The following is a 9,124-nucleotide window of genomic DNA, read 5'->3' on the forward strand; positions in this document are numbered from 1 at the left end:
GCAGCTTGTCGGGGATTTCTCCCGGCCGCTTCTTGTACGCTGTGTCGAGAGGAGAGCCCTACTTTCCTCGCCAGAAACTTCTCTGGAAAGCAACCCGAGCGCGCTCCCCCTGTGCCGCGACTCGATTTCCTGTTTCGGTGCGGCCCCACGTCGCTAAAGCCGTACACATCAGCGCCCGGTTGTGCTCTGGGTCCTCACCCCTCTCTGCGCACGCCGAAGGACCGCCCCGAAACACCCACGTCCCCCGGCGGCAGCGCGGCAGAAGTGGGATGAAGAAGTCCTTTGCTTCGTTAAAAAGCACAGTAAGAGAGGATTTAGGACACGGGGCGCTCGTGTGCCAGAGCACGTTTGGGTTCCCATCCAAAGAGCGGGAGATGCTGCTCTGAAGCCATCACTACGGCCTACCTTGCCATCTCCCATAGCACACTTTGGAAAACCTTTATTACGTTGAAGTTAAGTATCAAATTATGGAGACCCTTCTGCGTTTCTCACACCTCTACAAAGAGCATACATAAAACAACATCCTAAAAACTGCCTGCATTGGGTGAGACCGTGCTGCACGCATCCCAGTGGCTTTCAGACCAGATTCTCTTTTCTTACTGCAACTTCTAGAGGCACCCGAGCCCACCTCCTCTTCTCCTCACTCATACACCACGACCAGCCCAAACAATTCTGCCCTCAGCTGCGCCTGGTGCAATCTCACCACCTTCAGAAGGCTGTGAACATCCAATGGGGAAACTGCAGCCCATGTGAGCCCACTGCTAAGCCCAGCTGCAATCAGCGGTGCTGCGACTGGGGAGGGAGGTGGCAGGAAGGCATGCAGCCAGGTGTTGTGTCTCTGGTAACCCAGTGCTATAAATACGAGGTCCCACGGGAGCACAGCACCATTTGCCTTTCTCCTGGTAAGTGTGCTGTTTATAGAGGGCAGCTCTCCTCTTGCACAAGCAGAAGAGCTGAGCAGATACTGGAGCAAGGTGATTAACCTCTGCAGATCTCTCATGCCAAAAAGCTCGTTCAAAAGACGAATTTATTTCCTGGGCGCTCTGACAACAAAGTTATGCAATCCTCAGCTAGCAAACAACATATACACTGCCCTTCTGAGGCTGCCACAGGGCGCTCTACACAGAGAGAGCAAGCAAAGTGCATAAGAACAGGAGCAACCCACTGGTGGCAATGGAGTTCTAACATGAACAAGTAGCTTTAAGCTCTGTGAATGCAGGGAGAGAAAAAGACAAGTTCAGGGCAAAGCAGGCACTGGAGTACTGCGAGGGCACCAGACCCAGTGGTTATCATTGACCAGTCCAGAGACCGAGCCCCACTCCTGGTCCTGCTGCCAATTTACTGCACTGACTGGTGGGATTCTCTCGGCTGCCCTGGCTGCGTGCACAGTCTGATCTGCTCTGTGGACTTGGTATTCCATGGCAGGTTGTTTGGATGCCAGGTGCTATCGCAAAGCAAATGCCATTTCAGAGATGAGGAAGAAAGTCAATGGACAGCTGAATAAAATCGATCCAACCACAAAGCAAAGGTCAGGGGCAGTCCTCCCACTTGCTCTGGGAGAGAAGTCTGGTAATTTCACAAAGAAATAACACCTGCACCAGTCAAGTGAGCTTCCTACCCGCACTTCAGAGATGACTGCAGGCAAAGTGAAGAACTGAAAAGTTTGAAGTAGAGCCAGAGTTCAGGTCTTCTGCCTGGGAGACCCATGACACCAGAGACAAAGCGAAATGGAACACAGCCTGTGCTGCTTTGCAGTAACAAAACTTGCCTCAAGAATGGGAAGAGAACCAGAGAATGACTTCCCTGATGCACAGCACAGTAGAAGAGATGGCATAGAAACGCAGGCAGCCGACCCTGGGGCAGAGGGGCCCTGCTGGTCACACTGGGTGCTCAGGGGTTTGTTCCGTCACCTCCTGGAACCTCCAAAGCTGCACCAAGCTCCTGGGCGAGCCTGACTCTGCCAGTAGTGAAGGAGGTTTCTTGTTTTCTGACAACCTTTCATCCCAATTTTGGCAGTTAGGCTGATCTGAATGTGCTTTTTCATTTAAATAATTACCACACTGTGTGCTCGTCTTACACAGGTGCCTTTGGAGCAGTGCTGCAGCACTATCTGTTCTGCCTGCACTAAAAAAAAAAATAAATAAAATCTTCCGCCAATAATTACCCGGAGCCACCTCCCAAAGCCTGTTTGGACACTTGCGGTTAAATATCATGCTTAGCCAAGACGTGGGGATTGCAGAGATCCTGCAGAACAAAGCAGGCACTATTTCCTTCCTATTCTTCAAAAGGAAACTTTTACTTTACTCTGCTTTGGCCACTGGGCTGGAGCTCTTTTGCTTACCTTTTCAGTGTCCCTGCTCCCTTTCCCTTGGCAATCACAATACAAAGCGAACACGTGGCAACTTCTCCCCCAGCCCCCTCCCCCAAGAAATATTGCCAGCAGCTCTCATATCACGTAGCATGGAAGGGCAAGGGACTTGCAAGGCCCGAGCTTGCTCTTTTTTTGCATTACCTGCCACAGATCATTCAAAGCCCCTCAGCTTAAATGTGCTGCTGTGCTCTCCCACGCACTCCTACAGGTACGTTTGGCTGCTCTTTTGCAGGCCAGAACGTGAGGAGCCACTTAAAGCAGCTTCTAAAGACAACAGCCACTTCTTTTCACTTAATTAGGTAAGGAGACAAAGCAAATGGAACAAAACAGTCAGAAAAACAACAAACTAAAGACATAATTTTATTTATTTTTATCTCTTGCTCAGCTCCTTTGATTCCTGATATCACACAGAAAAAGCTAAGCAAGATTCGTGGCCCCTTGAAGGATTCTGAAGATTCTTCAGTTACCAATGTTTATTGGATAACGAAGACTAAAGGGAATGCTGAAGCTCCATTTTTATAAACTTTCTATGTGCTCTGGTATGCTCTGCTCCCCACATCACATAACTCCACAAGACACTCCTACTTGGTAGATGTTTCTTTCCTTCTGTCCTCGGGTTACAATAAATAGTCTGAAAACGCAACCCATAAAAGCTAGCATCATTGTGACAAGCAAAAACCTCAAAGAGCTCATAAAAATCAAACAAACTTGCAGAGAAGCCAGTTATTTGTTTGCAGGAGGAGGAATAATTCAGAATTACCAAAAAAGAAATCTCCGGCTTGGCAGCAATTGCTATGAAAAGGCAATAAAGTAAATACCTGACTCTAACCACCACTTCCAAAGGCCACCATAGGACCCCGGCTATTTAAGCACAACTTCCCTTTGTCCTATTCATAGCACACGCAACAGGGGCTCAACATATCCACAGGCAAGCACTAATTCCTAATCTCTACTAGGCCAAGCAAAAGGCTCTTGGTGTGTTAGAGAGAATTACATCATGGTGATCTAAACTGACAGTGAAAAAACCAGACAGTCTTCCCTTCCAAATCTGCAGGGCCGCCCTAAGCCTGCCATGAAAGAAGAGACAGCAGCAGCTCTGAGTAAAGCCTGTTCCACTAATTGTTGCAAACATTATTTTACACTTAATATGTCTTTTGATAACGCACCCTATTCTTCTTTGGGCTTGGGCTGGAACTGGAAGGATGTGCGTGCTGCTTTAGGTACAATCTTTTTTGCTTTAATACTTCATGCTGTCAGGCCCTCCACCCGCACGTTGCTATTGCATCTCTTGGATGAGCAAAGCACTGCAAGTCTGCAAATAAAATAGAGGGTTTAAAACGTCTTCGATTTCCAAGAACTTCCAAACCTCTCTAACTGCTTGTTTGCTCCCGTTTTTTAACCACAACTCTGCCACAAACAGAGCTATCCATTCAACATTTTCATTTCGTGAAGCTATTTATAAGAGCAGGTATGGAACATTATAAAAGTTTCCACAGTGCTACTTAACGAGCTCCCCTTTTAAGCAGCAGTCACCTATTTACAAACTAACTGATCTCCAGAGATCTCAAGGGTCCCCATCACACCAGGCACCAGTGCTGCAGGAAGCACTAAGGTATTCATTTTGAGAACACAAGCACATACAACGTGCCAACCATAACACACCCCATGCCTCCTCTCCCCCTGCCTGCTCTCCGACTTGTTCTCCTCGGCTCTCCTTGCAACTGCTCCGACACAGCTTTTCGTTTCTCTTATCACCTGAATGGAGATAACAACAAATTTGCTTTCTGCTGTGCAATGGAAACAGCTGGGGCCCGGCTGGCACTGAGGGAGGGCAGGGAAGGACAAGCACCCAGCACCTGGTGGGGACACACAGAGCCCACTGCCCAGCAGGGCTGCAGCTGGGTCATTCCAGTACCCCTACTCTCTCACTGGGGCTTTTTTCTGGCTTTCCCTGTGCGTTCCAGAGGGGCATCTTCCTTGCAGTGCTGTCCCCTATTCCCTTCCTTTTTCTGCTCCGGCCTGTGTATCCATCCTATGTACCTGCTCCCATCCCATGGCTCGGCCTAGGCTGTGTTTGTTACCCACCTTTGGCAAACATCCTGTCCTGCCCTATTCACAGAACCAGAAATGCAGGGACAGACAGAATTCCAGTCCCAGCAGCAACAGGGAAGAGAACCAGCACATAGTGACATAAAGCAGAGCGGATTGAGGTGTTACATGCTCCTCTGAAAGAGGCTTTTGAGGATTTTTCAGACAAACCACCACAAAATATTTGAAAAAGCAGCCAACCAAATCAGCCATACCCAGCTGATATAGGGTAAGGGACAGAGGAGGGATGCCCCTGCAACAGACCAATGGCCTAAATGAAGCCTGACATCTGAATGATGCACGGTTTTCATCCAGTCCCTGATGAAAAATATGCCAGAGGTTGGCTGTACTGAAGCTAGACACATCTGCTTCATATGTACAAGATAAGGATACCAGTGGCCTTCCTTTAAAACCCGAGTCCTGATAGGTAGCCTTATCACCTGGTCTGTGCATGGGTCAGACGACTCTTCTGTGGGCTCTGGCAGATCACAAACAAGCAATTGATTGTCTGCTGAACACAAGAGGTCTTGCCACCTCCAGGCTGAACAGCAATGGCCATAACGCTGCCAGGTTCCAAGCCTTCACTATCCAGCTAGTTGCTGGGATGTTGGATCATTAAGTACATAGCTACAGCCTACCAGTACCAACTGCTATACTATCAGCACTTATTTCCAAGAAATTTCAATCATATTTCTTGTGCAGACAAAACTGCATGCTGTACATATGAATTATAGGCATGGATGCTTTGTTACCAGAATCACCCAGATTTATGACAGATGTACATACGTAAAACACTCAAGGAGCTCTGTTTGGTTACTTACCATCTCTTCCCCCCCCATTAACATCAGTTCCATTCCCAAACGGATCTTTTCCATGGGTGCAAAGTCTTCAGAAAAGACAGTGAAGCCATTTACAGAAAACAGTTCCAGACACCGTGCTGCTGAGTGTAGGGAATCTGGTGCTACTTCCATTTTGCGTCAACAAATAAACCCGTTTTACTTTACAATTAAATTAAACAGCCTCCAAGGGAGGGTGCACGAATATTACTGTGCTATTCGATCTGCTCAAAGGCAAAACTTTTCCTGTGAATCATCATTTCTTGGTATCTTGCAGCCAATGAACCAATCCCTTCCCTCCTTCCAGTGCCATTTTTCCACTGAAGTTAAACTCATTACTATTTCCTCCAACCGTTCTCCTTTGTGGTTTATCTCCTCTCGGGTTTCTCCCAGTTTCTCCTGCCAGCTGCTGCACAAGCACTCTCTCGTGCCATAGCTGGATGTGGCTCCTCAGCCCAGCCCCTACCACTCGCAGGGCCACAGCCGGTCCCCAGCAACAGGTCTGATGACACATTCCTCTTCCCTCTGCCTCCCTTCATCTAAACATCACTACCACTTCACATGACTTCAAGCAGTAGGAAGAAATCCAGCTGGTTTTCTCACAGACGAAGGCATACCTAAGTGCACAGCCCCTGCCTCCTGTGCAAAGCTACTTGCCTAACCTCTTCCAAAACATAAAGCAGATTTGGTACACAAAGACTAAACCAGACGTTTTTAGTCAGCTGAAGTGAAGAAATCAGCACTGAGAGCCATAAATGTATCAAAGTTACTTACATGCTGATAAATCCATTGAGTATGCCTATATAAATATATCTACATAATGTATTCTTTGCAAAATACTCGTTAAGAATCAGCCAACTCAAATCATGAGTGAGAAGAGAGGAGAGTCACCCACCAGCAGGTTAAATGAAAAGGATGTGTGTATTACCACAGTTTTAGAAAGAACATTCCTGTTTCTGGAGGCTGCTGGGTCAGTACCAGTCTGCATGGACTGAAGCACCAAAGATCACCTAAACTGAGGGAAAAAAATCCTTCAGCTTTAACATACCTAAGTTTCTTATGAGACAAAATAAACCCAGAACATTTATTGCTCCTTCTCCATGTTACAATTAAAATCTTAAACACACAAATCTTCCAGCAAGCTGGAGTCTTCTATACAGACAAAATTTTCTAAATAAAGCAGCTTTTTTCCCCTGCTTTGGCCAGAACTTCTCCTTATTTATTGATACATCTCTCTTCAACCTGCCTCCCTTTATAATGTGAGATTCTCTTCCACTGAAGTCACACCATGAGAGCTTTGAGGCAATGTTAGCTCACGGAAAGAAGACTGGGGGCTGACAGTGGGAAAAGGTCATTAAAATTATGAAGCATGCAGGATTTTTCCTTTTAAGATGGCAGTGTAACTCATGAGATTTTAACAGCAGAATTTTAGGATGTAAACAGTCCTTTTAAAGCTAAAAAGACAGCTAAATAAAGCCACAAGCTGAATTCCATCAAGTTTAAGACCAGCCCAGGACAAGCCTGTAACCCAAAGTTACTCTTCTTCAAGTAAGAATTTCTAAAATGAAAAGGGCTCTTGAAGCAAAACCTGAACCTGGAACATTACACCGTTGCCTTAACTACAGCCTAGTGTGAGTCTCAAGGTCAGGAAAGTGGCTCCAGGGTGCCTCCCCAGCTCCTCCGCAATCCCACCCAATGGGCACTGCCTTCCACCTGGACTCTCGCTGCCCACAAAAAATATCACAGTAGCACAGGTTCTGCTGGAATAGCTTCTAGATTAAAACCTCACCAGCAAAACAAGAAGCCACCAACTAACACCACCAGGCTGCACAAAACCATCCAACCCTCTCTTCTTTCAGTGAGGGTAATTAAAAAGAGGACCTAATGCTGCAGCTGGGTTTTTCTTTCTTATCTTCTTATCTGTTTTGGTATTTTCATACCTTTAACACCTCCTTTGTTGTTGCATATGCCCATTGCAAAAGTTTTACAGGCTCTTGGCTTCTGGGTAACTCGCTCTTGGACAAGTCAGACTTGTTACATCCTGGGTGAACAAGCCTTTCTCAGCCCACTTTAAAACCCCTGTTGCAACTTCTCTGGTGGTGCATGTCTTCACCAACACTGTAACAGCATTTCCGTAAGGGCAATGCTCCAGAGAGTGGTCTGTTCTTGTGCAGCGTCCATAAGGTGCTCAAAGGCTTTTCCCCTGATGGTGCCTTGCCAGATTACCTCACTTGCCTGCTCCTGCTATGAGACTAATAGATAACTCCTCTTTCTGATTGCATCTGTACCAGTTTGACATGCTTCTGGGTTCAGAAGAGTTCATTTTGGGAAAGGCAGTATCAGCTGGAATGCTATCACAGGTACAGCATCACAATTTATCTTGTAAAAGCCTTGAGACAGCTCCCACACAACAACAGCCATGAAGCCAACGGTTACAGCTCTCTCCTGTCAGACCACGCTGTAAAAGAGACCAGCTGTCTGTCAAAGAACTGCCCTTGTCCCACCAAAAATAAGCTGCTAATTACCATTATCCTACATAAATTCATTCAAATACCAAATCGAGAGGAGGTCACTTTCCCCTCACCACCTCCTCCAACAGCCCGTTGTAGAGAAGACCAATGCAAAAAAAGGAGAATGCAACCTTTGACATACAAGTAGCAGCATCATTGTATTTTCACCACTTGAGGCAGAACTGGAGCTGGGGAAGAAGGCAGAGAGAAATCACTTGACTTGCAACAAATGAGGAAGACGTGTCTGTCAGGTGCCAAACACTGCAATCATTTATGCAAAACAAACACGGAGAAATGTTCCTTAATCACTTCTTAGAAAATGTTCAGTAAAGTGCCTTCTGAGAATGACTAGGATTACTGCACATTTCTGTGGCAGCAAAGCTCAGACAAGACAGGGACAAGGCCCCTACCAGCTCTACCTTTACAGGCCTCCAGATATTGTTACCTCCGTGTCTACCAAGAGCTGTTCCTGTACGTGTAATTTGGCTCTGAGAAAAACTATACCGCTCTGAGTTGTTTTGGAAAGAAAAGGCTTTTTTGTAGCTTGAGTAAGCGGGTGGCCCTGCCCATAGTATGGGCCACACTGCATGACAATCCATTACAAACAGGAAGACTGTTGCCTCTAACAACTTCAATCTGAACAAAGAACTGGAGATGCAAGGCTTTGACAGCTATAGACTGTTTCCTTTCCTGCTCTTTTTCTAATGCAGAGATCCAAGGGAATGATTTAGCAAGCATGGTAGTAATGGGCTGACAGTTACACTTGGTCTTTTCCAAACTTAATGATTCTAATCTATGTATCTGCTTGTACTAGTGGGAGAAATATTCAGTTCACCTATGAAGCCATGCCTGGAACACAAGTTTTCACCGTGGATTGGAAAAAAAAAATCAATTATATTGCCTGTGAATTGTGACTTTGTTTTTAAACTGACACAATCTTTGCAGCACTCAGATAGCTGTAAATTCAGGGAATTACTCATTCCTCCAGCCCTGAGCAATGAGATGCCACTACCAACACAACACACTGCCTCCTCCTGCTGCTGGGGAAGGCCACGTGGGACGAGCCGTTACCACGAGATGAACCATCTTAGTGCTGACCAAGTGGGTCCAAGGACCATGAACTCACTGCACTTAGCCCTCCCTGCTCCATATCAGCCTGCCATAAAGCCTTCCTATGGGAAGGCAGAGCAGCTCAGGCTTATCCTCCAGCACATTACGGGGCTTGGCTCCGTGAGGCACAAACCTGACGTCTGCAATACAGCCTCATGCTTTGACCGCACCACGGTGCAAGGGTCCTTTAGGACTCCTAAAGGCACAGC

The sequence above is a fragment of the Meleagris gallopavo genome, chromosome 11 (genome assembly GCF_000146605.3).
Source record: "Meleagris gallopavo isolate NT-WF06-2002-E0010 breed Aviagen turkey brand Nicholas breeding stock chromosome 11, Turkey_5.1, whole genome shotgun sequence".
NCBI lineage: Eukaryota > Metazoa > Chordata > Aves > Galliformes > Phasianidae > Meleagris > Meleagris gallopavo.